The sequence below is a fragment of the Chroicocephalus ridibundus genome, chromosome 9, assembly GCF_963924245.1.
Source record: "Chroicocephalus ridibundus chromosome 9, bChrRid1.1, whole genome shotgun sequence".
In the NCBI taxonomy this organism is placed as follows: domain Eukaryota; kingdom Metazoa; phylum Chordata; class Aves; order Charadriiformes; family Laridae; genus Chroicocephalus; species Chroicocephalus ridibundus.
Window position 1 is genome coordinate 42,937,585 of NC_086292.1, and position 9,107 is coordinate 42,946,691.

Consider the following 9,107-nt stretch of genomic DNA (forward strand, 5'->3'; position numbering starts at 1 on the left):
CAGGAGGATGGGGCGAGGCTCTTTTCAGTGGTGCCCACCGACAGGACAAGAGGTAACGGGCACAAACTTGACCATAGGAAGTTCCACCTAAACATGAGGAGGAACTTCTTTCCTTTGAGGGTGTCAGAGCCCTGGCCCAGGCTGCCCAGAGAGGTGGTGGAGTCTCCGTCTCTGGAGACATTCAGAACCCCCCTGGATGCGTTCCTGTGCGACCTGCTCTGGGTGACCCTGCTCTGGCAGGGGGTTGGACTGGATCATCTCCAGAGGTCCCTTCCAACCCCTGCCATTCTGTGATTCTGTGAAAGAATAGTGCAGTTGTACTTGCTTACTAATTAAATAAATAAATTACAGGCTCACCAGAAACCCCAGGCCTGGTTTAAATGATGGACAGGTGGTGGTGTTTGCTCTGGAGGAGCTCTCCTCTCTCTCTGTCCTCACCTCCAGGAAAACAGAAAGCAACCCTTTTCCCAGCACCTGCTGTCCATGAGCGTTAGGCAGTGAAAAGTCAAGGGGGGGAGAAGTTAATTTTTGCAGTCAAGGTTCTGGAAGAGATGCTGCTGTATATTTAAAGAGTTGGATTCTCTGTGTAGCTGTTTCCTCTCTTGCAGCAGAGGTTGGATGCAGTTTGTGAGCCGTGCTAGGCTTGGCCATGGACTCCTGTCAGTGCACCAAGTGATTTTTCCGAAGGGTGGTAGTGAAGATGACTCCAGACTTGGCTCAAACCTGCTGGAGAGCTTCAAGAAGCGAGGAGCAGCAGAGAAGAGCTGGGCAGCTTCTACAACTGCTTGATTAAGGTTCAGGTAAATGCTATGGATTTCTTTACTCCTGATTTTCTAGGGATGCTTAAAGCTTTAAATAATACTAATGTTAGTAATACTCACAACTTTCCCATTTGTAATATCCGTCTTTCCTACCTTGTATCGGATATGAATTGCCACCCTTGGCTGGCCCAGACCTGTATTTACACCAGGTTAGTTAGAGCAGGAGCAGAAAAAAGAGCAAGGAGATGTGTTCCCCTTCTCTGAGGACTGGAGTAAAGCGAAGTGCCTGGAGACTGCGTGCTTTTGGCTTAGGAAGGGGACAGAGCAGCTGTACAAAGCAGATTGTGCTCCCTGTTGCAGTTCGGAGAAGCTGTGGGGTTTGAAGCATCTCAAGGACTGCGGAGTAAGTAAAGAGAGGAGTCCACTGGTGGAAGAAGGACTTTAAGATCTCATCGATGAGAGTGGCAAAAAAGGGTTGACAGGAAAGGGCTGACATGTAAGGCCACTTCAGTTTACACAGGACCAGCTAAAATGGAGTGATTATCTCCCAAAACCATCCATTAGCAAACTGCAAGTGAAAAAACCTCCCCAAAGTCTTGGCTTTCCAGGAAGAGGGAAGTTAAAAGAATGTTTTAAATTGCCGCAATGTGACTCTGCTTTGAACATGTGAAGCTCCAGGTTCCTGAGACAAGGACTTGCACACATTACCTGCTGCACGGCAAAGAAAGGTGCTATAGCCGTGCTGTGCTGCCAAGAGATTGCAGAACCAATCCCAGTACCCCAGAAAAGAGCAGAGAACTAGATAGGTATTGTGCGTGTGGGTTTGTGGGACAGGACACAGATAAAGGAGTATGTGTCGGGAGAAGGGAAGAGACCTGCAAGACAGCAGGCTTGACCCAGTATTAAAGAAGGGACCACAGGCCCCGATGTACAAAACACTATTGACTTCAATACCTAGACGATCCATCCCATGCACCCCATGGCTCCTGTGTAATCCCCAATAAGTATTGTCTCCACGAATTACAGCAGAGGTGAGAGGAGACATCACGTCCTACTGACACTGAGCTATAGCATGAAGGCTCAGCCGTGTGCTTTTGTTCCAGAAGATATTTATATGATGTGCCACGGCCTCCAGAGTCTTGTTAACTTCAAACTAACCTCTTCCACTAGTGAGAATAACCCTGGCTAGTTTCTTTTCTATACAGCAGATTTTTCTTTTCTAGAAATCTTCTCAGATTTGAATTGTCCTGGAGCTCAGAGTTATCTGGCAGGTTTAATCATGAGGTATGCCACATGCGAGATGTTGAGCTTCTGGAGGAATAATGCTGAAAAGGGCAGCTGGGACCCAGATTCTGGTGATCAGTGTATTATCTGCGTGGCCCACAGAAGAAAATGGTTTGTCCTCTCCCATTTAAGCAGCACTGAGCAGCAGAGCACAAGGAAAGGAAATACAAGGTCTTAAATGAATCCAATTACTCATGCCATTAATTTAGATTTACTTGAGTAGTTAGAGCATGCTAAATAAACAACAATTGATTAGTTAGATCATGTTCATTTGAAATTTAACCATGAGTGGATGGATATTTATCTTACAGTCTAATTGTAAAGGCTAGCCAATATGTGTCTGGGATATTAAAAAGGAGGTCACTCAGGCTTTTTGGTCTTGGATTTGCTATTATTCCCAGGATCTTTTTCTTCTGCAAGCCTTTTTCCCTGGGTAACTGACAGTGCTGCAGTGATGACAGGTGGAGGTGACACCTCCTTGCACGTTGCAATTGAACTAGACACACACACAAAAGAGCATGCGTGGAATGAGCTCTAAGGTTTGCCTCTAGCTCATGTGAAGATCAGCTACTGCTCACAGAAGGAGACAACTCTTTTTCTTGAGGGGGAAAATGCGGAGTATTACTTGAAACCTGCATCAGTTACGGCAGCTGTAGCAGAGAGAGAGAGAGAGAGAATATGGTCTTCATGGGTTTTGCAATGAAATCAAGCTAAGAAAGAGCTGGTGGGGCAGAGACATGCTTGCTGAAGCAACTGAAGAGCAATAACTCATTTCATATTGATACATCACGTGTATTAGGTAGTGGGGGGAAAAAAAAATCCAATTTTTATTTGCAAACAAGGAAGATTCCCCTTCTTCCTGTTTCCTCTTGATAAAAATCACTGTCTTCCCCATAACTTGAACGCATCTGGAGGTAGGCTCCTTTCTCTCTCCCCTCACACACACAAAACAATAGAGGCAACTTTATCCAACGCTTCCCTGTGACATGTTCTACCTCAATCTTTTTCCTATGTAAAATACCGCAATGATTATCTCCCCTCTGAATTGCTCTAAGTACTCAGTCTCTGACAAAGAAAAGAGGGAGAAATCATTTCTTCTGGGATTTAAAATCTTAATCTGAACCCAGGTAAAATGATTATAAAGTAATGTTCTTCTTAACCACATTACTATCAGCCAACATTTCCTGTCCATTAATAAGCTTCTGAGATTGCTGCGTGGATGAAAATGGAATTTTAAAAATAATTTATTATTTCCTCCAGTGGAAACATAGTTAGGAAGTAGGTACGTGTAAAGGCAGAATATTTGCTTATGTTTGGAGGGTCTACATAATCTTCTTGCTGGAAGGTACATCTTGATTTTTATCAGATGTTTGTAGAATATATTTTTATTATTATTTTTTTTCTCTCCATGAGTTCTGCATTCAGTTCCAGTCAGTCTGGTTTCCGTACGCTATTTTTATGATAGAAACACTTTGACAATATTGAGATAAAGCCCAGTTCTCCCAACCGTGGAATATATGAGTAGAGAGAGCAGAATATTAAAATAAGCTCTGTATTGTGAATCACAGCAGCATTCTGCCCACGGCTTATAGAAAAGTAAGAAAGATTTAGATGGCAAAACTGGACTGATTCTTTGCCGATTTTTATTTGCTTCTTTCATTTGATGGTCTTCACTGTTTATCAACTCAGTTGTTTTTATCTTTGTCACTTTCCATGTCTCTGAGTGCCTGAGTAAGTCTCCTTCAAAGAATGTCCTGGTAAATGAAATATTATCTTCTCCAATGCATTTTTAAAGAAATTAAAGTGCTCTCAAGTTCCTACTTGGGGAAAAAAAAAAAAAATCTAGCAATTTTGGAATATTTCAGTTGTGTTGGGTTGTATTTCAAGTAGGCAGCTCTATGTGAAAGTATTTTAATTAAAATGAACAGATATTATCAACTTATTAAATTAGCTTCCCATCTGGTAATTTCACTTTTTAAACTAAAATCTTTTCTGCATAGAAAAAAATCTGAGACCAACATAACAAGTGCTAAAGTGAGCTTGGTACTTCCAATGGAACAAAGTCTTCCAAAAGATGATGGTGACATTGGTGTAGGGAAGAGAGAGGTTGGTAATCCTCATACAAAGTCTAGTAGTAGAAGACGAGGACAACTTGGGGAAGGGGGTGACAATGGTCTTGGATGTTTTCCTGACTCCAGATCAGTTTCTATTGTAAGAGTTTTCCCTAAAACTCGCAGCACCCCACTTCCATCAGCCTGCAAGTCCTACATGAGTGACTTTTGCCCCCACTCTAAACAGCACGAATAGGTTTAAAATAGATGTGATATACGTTAATAAGATACATATGAATACTTGATATTCCAAAAAGGAGAGAAAGTTCCGCTAAATAGTCAATTAGTTTTATGCAAAGCCATTCTCACATGCCTTAGTTCACCTTTGGTATCTTTTAGGACTGGCAGCAGTGGCCAGTTGATAGATGAGGTGTGAGTTCAGGTTTTTGGGGCTGGCCTCATCTTCATCGCTATGTGGTCCTCACCAGACAGGGATGTCAGGAACGTAGCCTCCTCGCAAGCTGTGACACTAGAAGCTACGAGTGCCCAGCCTGTGCTCGTGCTTTCTCCTGCCAGGGCCAGCAGCAATAACACATGCTCCAGACAAATCTGTGCAATCCTCCTCTGCCTCATCCCGGGATGTGCCAAGAGCCACCTTGCTCCTGTCTTCAGGTGCCCACCCTGGAGTGCTGCTCCCGGGGGAGGACAGCAAGAGGAATTTCTTCTCGGCTCTTATTCCAGAGTGCCCTGACCTTTTTAACTGAATGATTCCCTAATTTGGGGGGGGGGGGCGGGGGGGAAGGAAATACAAAGAAACATATTCCAAGGACGCTCTGATTCAGCGTAGCTAGATGAGTTTTCCTTTATAAAAGCCTAAAGTAAGGCTGACCTTTGAATGCTCTTTAACTGAATTCATCCTTCTCCATTTTGTTTGTTTGCATCCATGAGAATTTGTGTGTACAGCTTAAAAGCTCTTTTTCCTTATTTCTTTCTTCCTCTCATCTGGAAAATCACTTCCTTATGCCTTGAAGCCTCCCCAGAACCAGAGGCTCATGGATTAGCACATGCTGCTCTGGCCAACAAGATCCTAGCGAAAACGACTGGCTCTCTAGAAATTCATACACATTTCCACTGCCAAAACCTACACAGCGGGGGAGGAGGACTGGACAAAATAGGGGTCCACCGTCCTGGATGTCTTATGAATCAGCGGAATTGCTGGGAAAGTAAGATCTAATAGATAGCATCTGCTGTACCTGGCAGCAGTAGCCTAGAATAGATTCAAGTTCTTACAAGCATATTGTATATGACTCAAAGCCACCCTCCTGAAGATGCAGAGGCTGTAGGGTGTGTGGGAGGAAGGGTTGGAACCCAGCACACCAGTTCTGGGCAAGCAGGGTGACAGGATGTGGGCCAGGTAACGAGGACAGATCCATCATGTCAAGGGTCTACGCTTTCTTGCCTTCCCATTGCCTGGATTCAGTAAATAAGGAGGAAAATTATGAAGGAGCAGCTACGGGCAACCATCTGCTGGAAGAGAAAGGAATATAATTGGAGGAATTAGTCAGCTGGCTGTGAGAATAGCTTTTGGCCAAAGGCCCTCCCAAATGGTCCTGTTCGCTTCTGAGAATGGCAGCACAGCCAGGACCACTGCATTGCTCACTACAGTTATTCTAAACTGTCACCAAGGTGTATCGCAAGCCACACCCTGACTATTCAACAGATTTGGGAAGATTTCTGCCTACGCTGATCCTTGAGATAACAGCTAAAAGCAATGTAGTTTACACCAGTTATAATTTTGACCCATTTTTCCCATGAGGACAACCCACTGAGACTTCTGTAGCAGCTTAACTCTGAGTTGGCCCTTAACAAAGCTTTCCACTGTGTCAGAAGAGCAGAAGTGTTAATGGAGGGATGATTTTAGTTCAGCTTTCTTTTATGCTTATAACACACCCAGCGTAAGAAATAATTAAACCTTCCCCTTTTTTCCCTCTTAGTAAGTGCCCCCATCCAGTCATAAAGTGGGTGCAGATTCAGAAGAACGTGTCTCCTTCCAATAGTGGGTCTGGGACAGAGACCTCATCAGTCTGATATCCTGTTGGGATCCTGGCTCAGTAGTGATGAGGCAGTGGCATTACTGTTGGATACCAAAGCAAGAAAGAGAATTTTAGCCTTTAAATTATTGTGTTCAGCTCCGTCCCCAAAAGCCCTGCCTCCACAGAAATGCAGAAAAAAAAAATAGATCAGAGGAGCATTTTGTTAGCAGAGGAGGCAAGAAATTCAATACAGATGACATTTGCTTTGCAAAGCAATAAAATAAGCACAATCTGTTTAACCGCCAGGTACTTTAAGATAGGATTTAGCACAGAACACTTTCCAAACCCCACAGCAATGTTAAACAATCAGTCCTAAGGACAGATGTGGGGTGGAGCTGAGGAAATGGAGGCGGAGAAGTTGTGAGAGACACCTTGAAGATGAGCTGTGGCAGAATTGCAGTTAGGACTTTTGGGCTTTGGGGTTTTAGCCCAGGAGCAGAGTATGTCTAATCCTGCTTTGCTGAGCGAGATAACCAGCATGGCAAAGGTTAATCAGCATTTCAGCAGCAAGCTGGGCATCTCTAACTTGTGTTCCCCAACACAAGAGGGGTGGGACACCAGGGTGGTGGTCCTACATGAGCCTTGATGGCTTACACCTACCTACCCAGCTGTTGTGATTTCTTCAGTCCTAGGGCCATGGAGCATCTCGTGTTCCTGTCTCAGCAGTTCTGTTACTGTCATCGGCAGTTAATGACTGTGATGTTTGGAGTCCTAATGAAGACACTCCTGCACGTAACACCAATGGTCCTGTCTCTGCTGCTCGTTCTTCCAAGATAAACGCCAGAAATCTGTTCAGGGGAGTGTGCCAGTGCTTAACGTGTTGGGGTAAGTCATCCCCACAAAAAGTGCACATCTGCTTTCTGCTGAGGTGACATGAGATCCTCAACTCAGGCCTGTGTAGGAAATAATTCAATTCTTTGTATTTAGATTCAAAGAGCAACAGCTCCCATTCCTCTGCGTAGGTCAGTGAGGTCCAACGAAGGGCTACCAGGGAACCAGCCAGAGCAATTAGCATGTGAGCACCCAATCGGTTCCCGCAAAATGGCCTAAAATACGAAGCAGAATAAAGCCTTGGCACATGCTCTTTCTGCCACAAACAAAAGCTTCCAATTAATATTGGAGCAGTATGCAAAATACCTATCCCAGCTTTACGGATATTCAGAAACAACAGCTGGTCTTTTCATGAATGCGTGTGGTTGTGATCTAGCACAGGTTAAAAGGTCATTGTTTCCATTGTTCCATATGTATATGCGTATATACATAGCTATATGTGGAAGTGTGGTGGGGGTGGGTGCCATCTATTGGCTTTTGCTTCCTAGGAGGGGTGCCTGCCTGTGTGTATCTGCGTGATGGAAAGGTCTTGTTCATTAGCTTAGGATGCTCATATTATGTATATTCTATTAAGCACATATTGAATATGCATCTCATTTTCATTTCAATTAGGATCTGAGAGCTGATTTCATTCATGACTATTGATTCCTTCCAGGCCATTTGCATTTTATTCTGTTCATTATTATTTATATGCTCAGTGCTCTCTGAGTAATTTAAATATCCCTCTCATGATTGCCCCCCAAGTGATGAATTATATACCCTCCTCCAAAAACCAACACAACAAGCCCTGCGTTAATCCCCTGATTTTTCTCTGTGTATTCAGGGGGCTCTCTGTACTTGGGCTTTAGTGCCTTCTGGTGGGTTAGGAGCAGGTGACGCTTTGCACAGTGAAGACGATTTACTGCATGACCAGCTATCGTACTGCCTGTAGTTTTCCAGTAGAAAGACATATTTCGTCCCTGGCTCTGGTGGGTAGTATTTCCCTGCCTTGTCAGGGTGCCGGGTCTCCAGGACCGGCTGACAGCACAACAGCTGAATTGCAGATACCTCCTCTCTTCAGAAAATCACGCCAGGGTTTTGTCCCTGACTCGTGAACCAGAACAAGCAACAATTCACTCCCAAATCCTCTCCCTCCCCAAGCACACCCTCTTGCCTGACATTTCATAGTGCCATAGGACCAATTAAATTGTTCTCCTCCTGTTTTTATAGGAAGGCTGTGTCCTTTTAGGTGAGATACTGGGGTTGAAGTTTTCTAGAGAGAGGTTTTAGTTCAGTGGTTTGCATATACAGATATGTATGACTGCTTTTGCCCGGTCCCTGAACTCCAAGGAGGGTGAGAGAAGAACTGGAGATTCCTTCTGACACACAGAGGCTCCCCAATGCCTTTTGGTGGTTTGACAGCTACTGCCTGAGATCAAATTTGCACAATCCTTAGCTTGAACAGACAGGAAACTTCAAAAGAGCTGGAATCGCAGTTTAAATTGCAAACAAATCGCCTTTTCATTGGAAGAACCATGCAATAATTAATTGCTTACTTAAATGTAGCTCTACATCTGAAAAGGCTTTTGGGGGATTCAAGAAGGTCTGCACATTAAATGTGACAGGAACATATGCTCCAACATTGTTTTGATCTACCCTAACAGAGCTGGAAAGACACAAAAGTGAAATAAAATAAAATACAAACGGAATGTTTCTAGGTGTAGGAAAACAAGTTGTTTGCTTGATTAGGTTTTGATGCAAATGGATAAAAAGAGGAGAGAAAAAAGGCAAAGGAAATTCTTTTTTTCTTTTAACAAATTAACCCCCCTGTCCACAGTTTGGGCTTTCATCCACCCATCAACTAAAGCAACAGTATCATGCCACGCGTGCAGTCTCTGTATGGAAAGGAAAGGATGAAGCCCTGGCTGTCAGGTCTGCTGTTGCTTTTCTCCACTCCCTTGGGGAACCCTGTGCTGTGATATCAAGGTGCAACAGAAGACAGAAAGTCCCCAGACACTTCTCCAACATGCGTATATTAGGGACAGGCTTAGGTGGGATGGATGTTATCTTGAGGTTATATTTTTGGCTCTCCAGCCACCGAGTTAACT